Below are 14,784 nucleotides of genomic sequence, written 5' to 3'. Positions count from 1 at the left end.
ATCCTAGTAAATGCTTCTTTAATGATAGTCACTTAATAAATGTTGGGCTAATGAATGGATGGAGCTGAGAAGCCTGGTGTGAAGGGCAGTAGAGAGAGCTCTTCTCACACCTTATTTGGAAGGTGTTCCCAGGTGTTGCTCTTCCTTTCATGCACACTCTGGGCTTCATGGATCCTGCAGTGGCTGTGACCTGGACCAGGACAGGAGTGAAGGGCCTAGCATTTCACTTCCTGGGTTTCTTAATGAAGTCTGTTTCTGGGAATGTAGTGGTTTAGTGCAAAGTCCCCAGGGTTTGCGTTTGTTTTCTGACGCACTCTTTAGTAGCTGGGTGACTGGTTAGCTTCAGTTCGTTCATCGGTAGAATGTGTTAATAATAGTACAAATTGAGTTTTTCTTTTCCAAAATGCTTGGGACCAGAAATGTTTTAAATTTAAGATTTTTTTTTTTTTGTGGGGAGGGGTATTTGAAAAATTTGCATACAGCTAATAAGATATTTTAGAGATGGAACCCATATCTAAACATCAAATGTGGTTATGTTTTATATACAGCTGTTACACGTAGCCTGAAGAATTTTGTACAATATTTTCAGGGCATCAGTGTTTTAACTTTCCCCGGTCACAAGTCAGGTGTGGAATATTTCTCTTATTGTGTCATGTCTGCACTCAAAATATCTGAATTGAGAACATTTTGGATTTGCATTTTCTGGATAAGGGGTGCACAGCCTTGTGTCCTTTTGTGCCTGTTGGTATTTCACAGCCTCACACTGCTTATGTTATGTAAAATGCATAAAATGATGCTGCTGATATATTTTGGCTTTTACTGTAATTATAATTATTCTTATTATGTTCCTTAACAACTATAAATCCCATCTTGGCTGGCCCAGGACCAGCATCACCTGAGAATAGAAGCTCTTCCTGGCCTTTAAGTAGTTCGGGCTGCCACGGGGCCATTGTCTGTGACCAGGTAGATCACCTTTGAAAGAAGTGGGGAGAGAGATTTCTGGTCCATCCCAAGTTTGGGCTGAAATTTCCATAACCTCTGCAGCGTTTCATAACAAGAAACAATACTACTACTAATGATGATGATGATGACAACTTAAAAATCATACACAGTTAGTTAATATATGAGGGGCTTTCAAAAAAATTTATTACCTGGTTCAGTTGTAGCGAGTCCATAAGGTAGGTGTTATCTTTATTTTATAGATAAGGCAGCTTCCAGTTCAGAGGTGATAAAAAGCATTCCCCAGACCACACCCCACTGTGGTATCAAAGCCACACAATCGGAAGACTCACATAGTTTCTAGTTCCTGGGAGGTTTTCTTGCACCGTCTCCCAGGTCAAGCATAAACTTCTAGAGGTGAGGTCAGCCTTGGGTGTAACCTAAGCCGACAAGGATTTCTTGGCCTTCTTTCCCCTCGTTCCTTCTGGATGGCTGCTTTTGTTTGCTCTGTTCAAGTCCTGGCTTTGTCTTTCCCAATTGAAATATTTCTGTGATGTGTTCAAGTTTGTGTGATTCATTTAATCATAAACTTCCTGCCTCTCGTCATACACACTACCAACAACTCTCTAGTGGGAGTTTCGAGCACAATAGAGGGGAACTCTTGGGGGCTGACATCGTGATCATGGCCATTTATTTGCATCAGGCAGGCTCCCTCTCCATTGGAAAAGCTTCTCCAGGTTGAGTTTGATAGTTGAGTCTCACCTGGGACCATGCGGCCTGGCCATCTCCTGATTCTGACCTGTTGTGCAGCACTATAGGGAGCCATGTGACCATTACTGAATTCCTCCTGTACCCTGCTCCTTGAGAGTTTAGGGACCTTCCCAAAGTTGCCATGTGTCTATGATCCTGGGCTGCTGGCCATATGTGTAATAATGACAAGGCAGAGGAGCCCTTAGAATTTTATGTCTGTGAAAATGAATTAATTAGCTTTATCCTGATATTATAGATGAATAAAAAAAATTGATTTTAACATACGTATGAAACAAAAGCTTGAAAAATGAAAGTAATTTTTGTGTCTTTCTGAGATGGTTTTTGACAAGGTAAAGGGAGCAAGGGCAGTGGGTTTTTGAGTCATGGATAGAAGACCCATGGGGACACCAAAGCTACAGGTGGTCCTTGCCCTCCTGTTCATGGAACTCCTCCTCCTCTCTGCTGCAAGATCACAGGCATTGTCCTAATTGTGACTGAATCCTGCTGACTCGGCACCCAGCCCCTCAGTGAAGCGGAAACTCAATGCAGATGGTTCCACTAGTCTTACCAGGCAGACAGCCTTGGCTTTAACCACTAACCAAGTTGGTGACACTGAGAGGGTGTTTAATCTCTCCAAGTCCTTGCTCTACCTGTAAAGTGGATTCTCACTTCTATGCCTGTGGTGGTGTTAAAAAGTAGCTAAGAACATATTTGCAAAGGTCTGGCACATGGTGAGGATCTAATAAATGTTTGTTCTCCTCCTCTTTCTTCCCTGAAAGTTCATTTCCTCCCCCAGACCACCTCCCCAGCAGGTTATCATTATGTCTTATCAGTGATTTCCTTCTGATTATACAATGAGATTTTCTGATGGCCACATTGTACCCCTGGCTCACTGGAATGGGACTCAAGCATCAATATTTTCAAAAGATAGTCATCAATTCCACTGTACCGTTGAAGTTCAAGCCACTTTTCTACAGACTTGACTTTTAAAGTTATTACTTTTTAAATTTATAATGTTAACTATGTAAGTCTCTTGAGATCTCCTTTGAGAAAGGTATAGTCAGGGAGATGACCATTCTTTGCTCCTAGATATAACATTTACTAAAGTTAGGCAGAGGAATTAAAATCCAATTCCTAGCCTATGGCTCTCCCATTAGATCTCTTCCTTCCTGTTGAATATAGTGGACTATCGTTGCCCAATACAGTAGCCACTAGGTCATGCAGCTTTCCAAATTTGAAGTCATTATGATTAAATTTAAAATACAGTTGCTCATTCATGCTTTAGCCACATTTCAAGGGCTTAGTAGTCACATGGGGTACTGACAATAGTAGTGGACAGAAAGTTTCTGTCCTTGCAGAAAGTCCCATTGGACAGCACTGTAGTGGACATTTCAATAGAGAACACAGTGGGAGTTTCTCAAAGAACCTCTTGTTCAGATAACCCCCAGAATAATCCTCCCCACTCCCAGCTTTATCGGATTCTTTTGACAAGATGTGGGGATGGAAAGGAACGTAAACATCAGGGATCCTTTCAAACTGATTCCAGCCTCTAATCAGTTCTTACCAGTTGGTTAAGCCAGGTGACAAACCCAATTCCCTCGTGCTGACAGCCATGATAATCAGGCGCCTTCTTTGTTCATTACGCTGTCTTTAACCCTGGGATTCTCATGCAGCCCTGCATTTAGTGATCGCTCACTGTGACGGCACACTAATGAAGAAATAAAACACACTCTTTGAGACTCATTCTTCTAGCCAAAGAGAGACTCTGCTCCACTGGCCTGTAAAATCAGGTTTTTGTTCACTTGGAGAACGATGAGACCAGGTGAATACAAGTAGCATCAGCTAATTTAGAGGGAGACGCCTAGAAGTCCACCACATCCGCACTGCTGGAGGACTTATGAGAATTTAATAACCAGTAAACTTAATTTGGGGAGAACTTTTGAGCTTCTGGGTAGGCGAATAGAAACAGCTGCTGGCAGAGGTAGTGAGATCAGTCAGTGGACCTGTGATCTGAGGGTTTTCAGGTGGTAGCTGTTTAGGGAGTTTGGATAGTGCTTCTTAAACCTCAGTGTGCCTGGAAGTCACTTAGGAATCAGAACAGGACAGAGGACCGGCCAAGATTCTTCATTTTAAGTAAGTTTCTGAGTGATACAGAAGCTACTGGAATGTGAACCTGTCACCCTTAGGTAGCAAGGATGGCAGGAGGCGGGAGATCCCCTCTTTCATGCCAGTGCCGCTCCAACACTCTCGCTTGCTGGAAATGGAGTCTTCTAAATGAAGAAAATTTGACCTGGTTTGGGGGTCACACAATCAAATACACTCTCTGTGCAGTTTTGTTTTTTATACTTGTTGTTGATATTTTTTTTCCCCTTCCAGGGTCTCACTAGGTTATTTCCAGAGAATACAAATGCAAATGCTCACCTCAGATGGTTATATGGGTCAAGAAGGGCCACAGGGTTTTTATTGCCAGTAGGACAGATGCTATTATTCCTACACACACAAGGACACCATTGAAGCTGCAGAAGGAATTTGGGTTTCATGAATCATTTCTTTGCAGAAATTTTGATGTGATTTTTACTAAGGAAATTGGTGTGCTCTAACTGCAGTACCCCCTGGCCCACTCCAGATCTCCTTCCCAGTCCCTTCCTTTTGCTTTAGTCTGCAGTGGGTCTGCCAATCAGCAGTATTGGGAGGGGTCCACCACGTGCCTCAGCAGGGAGATTTTTGATTACCTTAGTCCTTTGGTTCCTTGTCCAATAACTGATGTGAGAAAGGTCTTCTTTGCCCCTGCTAGGAAGCAGGGCCAATATCATATTTTTTCCTACCATATTTCAAAATGTGTTAAAAAAAAAAATGCCTTACGAAGTCCCTAATTGGCTTTGAAAATCTAAGAAAAAAAGCTACTTTGTTTTTTTGCCCCCTTTGCCTGCCACTGTTACCCGAGTGGTTTTCCATGTTTTTCAATTGAAAAATCGGTCCTTGTGCTTTTACTCTTTATTTAACGTGTTTGGTGAAACTTATCAGGGCACTGTGATCAGGAGCCCTCTCTCATTGAGAGCTTATGATTTTAGATTGCCAACTTGAAGGGCCTTCACAAGTCTGTCTCCAAGTAAACGGGCCTTGAATAATCGTCAGCTGTGTCAAACAAAGAGTGATTGATTGATGCTTAGACATGGCCTAAAATATTCCAAAATTGCAGCTTTTAAGACAATTTAGACGGGAAGAGCTTAGAGCTAATGAGGGCAAATTTACCAAGATCTACGATGAAAAGTCCTGATTTGAGGGTGCCTTCTGCAGGTTTAGGTTATCAAGAAATTGAAACGGCCAAGCTCCAAACAACAAGCACCACTAACTTTGTCTACATTTGCCTCTTCTAATTGAATTTAGTGCGCCACTGTATTTCCTCCAGAAAGTGTATTGTTTTAAAATTACCATTTCAGTTCTATTACTCAAAGCCCTCGCCTCTAATGCTTTCTGACAGTTATCAACATAATGAGCCATAATGAAATGATGAGCAATCTTCGTGGAAACCCAGTGTCGATCCCACTGGTGCTGTGTGACTGTGTTGTTAAAATTTGAATGCAAATTAAAATAACATCGTCCTTACTTGTTTCCAAGGTCAGGAGAAGAGAGACTCCTCTTCTTTTTCTTTCTCCTGTTTTTTTTTTTTTTTTAAAGTGCTTTAATTTGAGGAATCTCACATCCATTTTCAAAACCTCTCTTGAAGGTGCCCCTGATGTTCAGTTCAATTCTCTACCCCAAAGATTTACATGCTTAACAGTCTGGCTTAGGGATTTGGGGAGTGATGTCTAGAAGTGAGGCTTTGATGTATAAACCATGGGATAAAAGGCAGCCTTCAGTTTCAAGTAAACTACATTTTTATTCACCCCAAAACATATTTCTTTTTGCTTTAGAGCTACAAGCAGCTAATAATATAGTGGTGGGGGAAATGCATTCTATGAAACTAGTTAGTGAGGTTGCTATTAGCTGTAGTGCAGGATTAGTTAATTGAAGAGTGAGGAAAAACAAAAAAAAGCCCCAAATTTCCCAAAGTGTTGTTTCAGAAGATCCATTTGTTGACCTCTGACCCTTTTATCATTCATGCCATCAATCATTTCTGTAAAGGTGTTTGTATGAAAAAAATCTCAAATATAAGATTTCTAGGGGGATTTCCTATTTCATGTCTTATATTGAATTTGCCATGTAATAGCATCGTTTCTTACTGCATTCCATTTGTCATGGGGCGAAAGCGCAAATTGAGACACCAGCTCCCCATTGTCTGATTACGAGGTTGGTTTTGAGTTCAGAACATATGGTCTCCCTTCCTGTTAGTCAGTTGATAAGCCGGCTAATATGTCTGTCCCCAGACCCTGTACAAATGGATCAAAGCAACCAAAGACATTTTGGCAATTCAGATGCAGCCTTCAGCTGTTCCATTTCTAGGCTGCTTCCTTAGAGCTCAGTAGTTCAAGGTCTGACCTTAACTAGTGAGTAAACCACCTCCTCATTTCTCCCTTTCAAATTGCTTTTAACTACTAATAGAAAAAAGTACCTCTGAAGAATTGAGTGTATGATTCTTTTTTTTTGAAGACAGTTAAGAATACAGGGGGGAGACCACCAGGTGTGCAGAGTGGAAGGCCACTCCAGACCCATCACTTGCCATTTGGTAGTTGTTTGCAAAATTTAAAAGCATCATGATTGCTCATAAAGATCAGGTACCTTCTTATTTAATTCTTTCAAAAACAATGCAATTTTCATCCCTGTTTTCTCTCCAGCCTACTTTGCATTTTATGGGGATAAACAGTGCAGCATGGATTCAGTTAGGAAAATGCACAGGTTTGAGGAACAGTAATGTATGCTCAAGTGAGTCTCAAATGATCTGCCAATGCCATTTAGCCAGGTTATTACGATTTTTTTTTTTACCACCATGAATAATTAAGGGTGGCCTGTCATCAGCCGAGCCCCTTCATTTCTGGATGGCATTTTTTGACACTATTCATGGAAGTCATACATTGGTTATTCACAGCATGCTTCTTTGAAATAGGGTCAATTATGCATTTTTCTGAGATCCCCTGGGGAGAGAACTGTGTATCTTCTTTGCTATCAGCATTTTGATTTTCCTCTTAGAGTTGACTCTTGCTCCACCTACTACCTGAAGGCTGGCAGAAGATGAGCTGAGCAAAGAGTCCTGTTGTAGAGAGATAATTGCTCCTTTTCCTCCTCCTGTGATCATCCTCCAGGGGAAAAAGGAAAGAATCTTTAACAGAAATCCCCTTTTTGTTTCTCTTTTATTTGGGGCAAACTGAACCCATGGCCTCATGCATGCCAGGCCAATTCTCTACCACTAAGCTACATCTCCAGCCCTTTTATAAATTCTGTTTGGGGATGGGGTTCTTGCTAAGTTGCTGAGGCTGACCTCACACTTGTAGTCCTTCTACCTTAGCCTCCCAAGTAGTTGGAATTTCAAGCCTACACTGCCACGCCCAGGTTTCTCTTGCTTGGAAGGTAGAAACCAGGCAAGAAAAGAGCCCAACTAAATGAAAGCATCATCCAGAAGGTAATTCTGGTTAGCCATATTCATGAAGGGGAGGGAAACCAAGAGACATTTACCTCTGGGTGAACTGAGAAAATTTGAAACTTTCCACTTTAATTCCACAAATGAATTCAGAGTTAAGCTTGAATATTTTTCTTTAAACCATGTCTGTCCCTGTGAAGGGGCAGAGGTATCATTCAGCCTGGTAGTCAGGGTTTCTAGCTTTGCAGGCTGTGTTCACTTGGATGAGTTGCTTAACTCTTCTTATCTTCATTTTTGGTTATCAGATTGCTGTAAGAAATACTTTTCTCTATGATTTTATTAGAGGGATCAAATTAAAGATAAACTATGAAAAAGTGCTGTGTGAGAAATGTCAATCAATGCATAGGCTAGCTAAATCCCAAATGAAACGCCCAATCCTGCTTTTCCTGGTCTTTCATTCATGTAGCTTCCACACGTACAGCTGAGGATTTATAAAATACTTCAGACATGAACTAGTCTTCTTAATACAAAGAAACTGAAACCCTCAATAACCCAAAAAGGAAAGGACAGGAGATTCCTGGAAAGAATGGGAAAACAGCAGAAAAAACAGACAACGGTCAAATCTCAACAAGAACTTGACCTCAGTAGGAAACTATGAATTTTCCATAACAGCAACCAGGGATGGAAGCAGCCAGATGGCTTTGGTTGTTAATAACGGACAGCTCTGCTTTGCCTTTATTCATTGTTAAAACACATAAACTGCCGTGATAAAAGGTTATGCTCTGTTCATATATCTCAGCCGAGGTGTCCCTGAACAGCAGTCTTTATGTAAACTAACCCTCAGCAACACTGGCTGGAAGAAGGCAATTAGTGGTAGCAGCATATACAACTGTCAGTGGAAGGAGGGGCTTTATTTCAGAGTCAAAACTTACACACCCCAACTGTTTACTCTGCCTTACGGCCTGTCTTTTGGCTGGAGAGAGATTAACAACAAAAGCTAATTTGAAGGGTTGAAGGGCTTATGGCTAAGACGCTGTGAAGTATTATTGACACTCTAAAAGTTGTGCATGGTTGATGAAGACTTATGAAATGGAACTTGAGACCCAAGTTGCCTCTTCCTCAGAAGATACGCCTTGCTCTGGTTGCCCTGGCATTTTAGTGGGTTGACAGTCATGCTTCAAGAAATTGATCTTTTAAGAGTTCTGTTTCTGCCCAGGCTCTTGGGATATTTCTTGCTACTTCCAGAATTAATTTCATGGCTCAGGCATTTGAATTTTAAAATGGTGATTAAAAATCAGTTAAGTATTAAAAATCTGTAATAGCTCTGGAAACTACTCTGTCAGATGAGCCCAGCCACTATAGTTTTGCTGTCAGCTATCTCCTTGCCTTGGTTGGGGACTTAAATTTTTTTCAGCCTCTGATTGCCTTTCCTTTTCTCTTTTCCCCTTTATTGTTTTTTTTTTTTTTTTTTTTTTTTTTTCCTGCTCAGTTTCTGTGACATACACAGTGTTAAAGCAGTGATGCTTCTGATGAGTGGTCTGGATAGGACTAAAAATCATTCATGTATTCAGCAGGCCCTTATTGAGCATACAGATGTCAGGCATAGTTCTAAGGGCTGGGAGTATTCTCAGAATCCAGAAAGGAGATTCCTGTTCACCTGGATCTTGTGTTATAATGGGAATCTAAATAAAATACAAATAAATAACATAATTTAAGATATGCACAAGATGGTCAGGTACACTAGGGCAGAAGAAGGAGAATCTCAGTTTTTTATTGAACAGTCAGGAATGACAAAATGAGACCGAGGGACACTGATCTGCTAATCTAAGAGCCAGGTTAAGGGTGCAAGGCAGAGCTACTAGTTCATAGTATCTGAGTTGCATGCTTAAAGCTTTGCTAACGATGTCTGTTTTAAACTTATTTTTAACCCCTTAGTATTTGTGTCTGTTAGTATTTTAATTCCCATTGTTATAAGAAATAGAATTAGAATTTTCAAGTTTATATGGCAAATTTCACCAGACATCCATATATAGATTGAAACCTTTCCTGCTAAACCCAATTCTAAATGCAATCACGATTGCAGTTTTCCTTTTTTTTTTCTGAAATTTCAGTTGTTCCTATAAGAAAGAAGTGAGTTTTCCTGACTTGGGCTTCTTATGGAATGCCAACCTTGTAGTTCACACGGGAGACATTATGATGCTGGGTTCAGTGTTAGCTGATGGTTTTTGAATGACCTTATTAAGGGTCACACAGATTTTATGTGGATGTGTACATATTGAGCTGTCCTAAGGTGACTGTTTTAATCCTGACATAAGCCAGCAAGTGTGTTTTCCAAACTACTCAGGACTAAACTTTAGTCTAATCCATGGGAGGGAAGATGTGTGAATTACTGGATTTTTGTTTCTTCAATGCTTAGAATTTCACCTTTCTTAAATGTCACATTGACTGAATTTCCTTAGATAGTATATAGTTTATTTCCAGAAGTTTGTCTTTCCGGGAGGAGAGCGTGTGTTTGGTCAAGGAAGATTAAGACCCCTTTTTTGATAGAATGTATGATATGACATTATAGACCTTTGCATCTGCTACAATTTGGCTACAATTTCTTTAGAGCTTCATACTGTCAAATTCCTGTCAACTGAAAGGAGGTTGACATTCCCATAGAAAATAATAATTACCCATTGTAACACCTTTCACCAGTACCTGCTGTGTGATGCAGAAAAGTGTTTTGCACCAGTGAAGAAAATGGATGTTCATTTAATTTATCCACAATGGCAAGAAATGCTATGCCCATCTGTCAGAGTAATGAGAAACTAAAGAAAATATGCACCAATATTTCACATACTTTACTTCTTCCTTAGTCAATGAAACTTGATAGAACTTGTGCTTTAGAAACCAGGGTCATTACCTGGGCTTTATCATGAGTTTCTGGGCTGAGCTTGAGATGTGCTTAAGGTACATAGAATTATACAAAATCATGAGGGTACCAGAGAGTACCATCCTGGGAAGGAGATGCATGTTCTCATGAAATTCTCTGTAACCATAGTTGGCAAACCAGGGCCAGAAGGCTACTTTCAACTGCTGCCTATTTTTGCAAAGTTTTCTTGGACCACGGCCATGCCCAATTGCTTAGGTATTGTCTGTGGCTGTTTGGAGGTACAATGGCAGAGTTGGATAGTTGTTATCGAGGCCATATGGCCCATAAAGCCTAAAGTACTTACTATCTGGCCAGATAGTAAAATTTCTTTATAGAAAAAAAGTATGCTGAACCCTGCTGTACTCATAAGTTGAAGATTATTGCGTTTGACTCCTGTTTTTCATAGTACAGCTATTATCTATGCCACTAAAAAAATCATTCTAAAAATGTGATGGACATTCTACACATGAAAACTTTAGAATAGTTCAACCCGTCATCCCTATTGTAGGATGCAGAGAGAGCAAATTCTGAACTTACATGTGAATATGGCAAATTTACAAATATGATCCAAAATGTAAAGTAAGAACACTTTTTTCCTTACATACACTTTAGCATCTGATTAATTTATATTTAGAATGTCTTAATTTTGGTGATAAAATAAAATTCAAGAGAAAAACCACTAAAGTTATATAAAGACTAATAGTTCCGGCCTTCCTTTGGAAATGTTAGAATTAATTTTCTGCAGAGAGAACATTGTCCCTAGCTTCATGCCTAAATAAATCATCGCCTGAAACCTAAGTGGAATACAAAAAATTATAATAACCAATCCCAACTAGAGGGAACTATAATTAGTAGAACCCACATTCTAAATTCCCAGTTGTGGTGGATGGTTGCACTATCAATAAAAACAGGACTGAGTAGGGTGATTCCCTGATACCCAGTGCACACATAATTTGTATTTAGTTTCCTTCAGTCTCTTCCCTTTCTTGAGAGTCCACTTCCTTCTTTCAACTCTCCAGGAAACTATAAGGAAAGTATCAAAGTGATCCAGATTTTTTCCCCTCTCTCCTCTTGAGCAGATGATAAACATTAGACACTCAATAAATATTTTTTGAAAGATGAAAGACTCCTTATTAGCAAAATAACCACTAAGACTTATTATGCAGCCTTCCCAACTTATTTTTCAAAGTAATTTTAAACTATAGAAAAAGAGGAACTTGATTAAACTAGTTATGTTGGGATGGACCTGCACAGGCTTAATGCTAATAAACCTTATGTGAAAACCTGAATCCTGCATTAATTTACGTACTTCCCAATACTGTAGGTTTGTGGCTATAAGATGCATTAAAGGACTTTTTTTTTGTTTTCCATCCATTCATTTACTATTTCATGGGTTCATCAAACATTCATTGAGCTTTCTATGAACTAGACACTGGGAATGATAAAAGCCTCACTTTTCTCAAGGAGCACATTGACTGGTGTGGAGCCAGATGTGGAAAGGGTTAGCAAGAAACCATTAGATGTCACAACCGAAGAAGGACATAGAAGTTAAGGAACCGAATGAAGAGCAAAACCCTAAACAGGATTTGCTGCCAGACTTAGATTCAGGCTGGTGGTGGATAGTTTTGAAAAGCGTAAAACCTTGCTCCTCGTAAGGACCCTTGAGCTACCTAATGTCAATGTGTGCTCAGGAAGTAAGAGGAAGACATAGAGACTAGAAACTCAGAAATAACTAAGTTATTTCTCTTTGCTATAAACCTCATACACTCTTCCCTCTATGCTGTTGCAGGATTGGGTCCAGGACCCTAGCAGATATCAAATCCAAGGATGCTCAAGACCCCTTATATAAAACGATGTAGTATTTGCATATAACCTATGGCCATTGTCTCATGCCCTTTATTTTTTTAAAGATATTTTTATTGTGCATTATAATTGTACATAGCAGTGGGATTAATTATGCCATATTAGGACATGTATATGACAATACAATCAATCTCATTTCCACTCCCTTCCCTTTTCCTCTTCCTCCCATGTACTTTAAATCGTATTTAGGTTACCTGTACTACTTAGTACAATGTAAGTACTATGTAAATAGACCATATTACTTAGAAAATAATAAGAAAAAAATGTCTGTACATCTCAGTACAGAAGTATATTTAAAAAAATATTTTTGATGAGCTGGTTCAATCTGTGGAGGTGGAACGTGTGGCTATGGAGGGCCCCTCTGTGGTTGTAACTGGAGACTTTCTTGCAGGTGAGCATCTTTCTGATGAGAAAGGCAGTCATCCGTGTTAGAAATTTGATTCCTCTTCAATATCCAGATACAATATTAACATGAATGAAAGAGAAAATAATTTGAGGGAAAGTTTTTTCTTCTAGATGCCTTATATTGATTGAAAGAGAGGTTTCTCAGAATGTCTGTTTTCTCTTGTTGTTACCCATTGTCGCAGGTAATCGTGCTACTGTTAAGTGTAACTGTGGACCTGGATTGACTTTTGTCTGTTTTTGAGACTATGCCTTTTTCTGTTCATCTTGGGAAGATAATATTTTCTTTTCTGGGGAAGAGGTAGCCCCTCACTAGAAATAAGAAGCCCATTTCTTTTTTTTTTTTTTTTCCTTTTTTTGGTACTGGGGATTGAACTCATGGGCACTTGACCACTGAGTCACATCCCCACCCCCCTGTGTTTTTTTTTTTTTTTTTTTTTTTTGTATTTTATTTAGAGACAGGGTCTCACTGAGTTGCTTAGTGCCTCGCCATTGCTGAGGCTGGCTTTGAACTCTGGATCCTCCTGCTTCAGCTTCCCAAGCTGCTGGGATTACAGGCATTCGCCACTGCACCGGGCGCAAGAAGCCCATTTCTTACTTATTTATTATCTTTTAATGAAGAAGAGTTTAAAACAAAACAGAACAAACAACAATAACAAAAAGAAACCATAATTCCACAAACACAAAACACCATTGTTATGATTTTAATTTGTAAAACATGGTCTTTTCAGGTCTTTTCTGGGCAACATTATCATCATAGAGGGTGGACATTTCTATATTTCATTTTCTCCTCTATTATATGATTTTGTCATACTCCAGTTATTAGGCTGCTACTATGTTCCCATATAAGTATCACTTTCTGTAAGAGCAAAACATAAAACATATGCAGTCCAATTTCTGGACCATTCATGGTGGCAACCTTGAACTTGAACTTTCCCAGTTCTCTCAAATCTTTCCTGGAACGTTTGCCCCAAGCTCGTCTTCAAGAGTCACTGCTGAAAGAAGGCAGCTCCAGGCCAGCTCTTGTTTTCCAATCAACCCCCCATTTTGAAATCCTGCAGCATCTTTGTGTTTTGTTTTCCACGTGGCAGTGTTATATCTCCGAGTCCTGTGACCATTTAGTTTTCTGCTCCATTTCTTCTCTGTTTAGACACTGCCGTGCCCCGTCCTACATACTAATTACTGACTTTTTGCTTCTGCAGCTCTTGATTCATTGTGTCACATTTTCCCATGTGAAAGTGGACCAGGAACCTTGGCAAGGAGGTTAATGGATTTCAGAGTCACTCTTATTTAACCCTCAAAGTCACAGCAAAATAAGAACCGGGGGCTGACCCATTTTATAAACCAAGCCATAGCCAGCTTCAGCTGCAGTCTCGGCATGGCTTCGACCACGGCGGCAAGTGTGACAGAATTTGAGAAGGGTTGAAGATGTGTGTGCTCTTATTCCTGCCTTGACTCTTCAAACTTCAGGCAAATCTTCTGATTATATTATCATTGTACCTTTAGTGGGCGATACATGGTAGAGCAGGAATAACCCCAGAGGAGGAGACAGTTCCCTTAGATTTTCATCAAATTCTGTTACAAATCAGCCTGCATGAACTTTTGCTGTTATCAGATCCATTCTGATTTTAGGTCCCTCATTTTTACAATGAGGGTATTTGACCAAAAGATCTTTAGCATTCTATCTGGCTTACAGAGACTGTGATGTTAAATAACTTCGTTCATTCATTCATTCATTCATTCATTCATTCATTCAGGAACCATTTATTTACCCTCATTGTACTCTCACCACCATGCTAAAGACCATAAATACAGTTTTGAAAGCTCAACAAGAAATAAATGTCGTATTTCCTTTCTGAGGACTTCTGTGAGGTAGGCTTACATTTAGCATACATTTTGCAAAGTTCATTAAAAAGTTTTCAGGTTTTTTTTGAAGGATGAAGCGCCAGTCTTAATGCTAAAAGAGGTTGTTGGTAATTAGCCCAATGGGAGTTGGGAGAGCTTTTTTATTTTATTAAAATAGAGTCTTCAATTAAGCTGTGTGAAGAGAGAAGAGTGAGTTTCCTGTATGAATGTTATCAGCTAAATCCATTATCCCTGTTGATCACTGCCGGCTAATAACTATGACTCCTGCTCACAGGTTGCCTCTCCAGTTCCCTCTCCAAGGCTACTTTGGAACCATCTGTTTCATTGTGGTTTGCTAGGTAAACCCTCGGGAGCATACAGGCCTCTCCAGTCAACTTGTTTCTCCTGAGGAACAAGTGAAATTTCCGTGGTAGCCATTGTTCCAAAGATATTAGTCGTCCCCGTAAAGAAACCTCAAATTTTCATTGAAACTCTTTTGGCTCTTCCCTTGGAAGATCAAAATGAGAAAGAGCTTCCCAACTGTCACAAGGATTAT

General features: G+C 39.8%; 1 protein-coding gene across 1 annotated transcript in view; it reads left to right on the top strand.

Moving 5' to 3' along the window:
- Epha4 (EPH receptor A4) overlaps positions 1–14,784 on the top strand; it is a 131,288-nt gene that overhangs the window by 61,894 nt on the left and 54,610 nt on the right. The gene's annotated exons all lie outside the window — the stretch shown is intronic.

The sequence above is a fragment of the Urocitellus parryii genome, chromosome 1, assembly GCF_045843805.1.
Source record: "Urocitellus parryii isolate mUroPar1 chromosome 1, mUroPar1.hap1, whole genome shotgun sequence".
Lineage (NCBI taxonomy): Eukaryota > Metazoa > Chordata > Mammalia > Rodentia > Sciuridae > Urocitellus > Urocitellus parryii.
The sequence above is the reverse complement of the archived record's forward strand: the minus strand, read 5'-3'. Positions and strand labels throughout refer to the sequence as shown.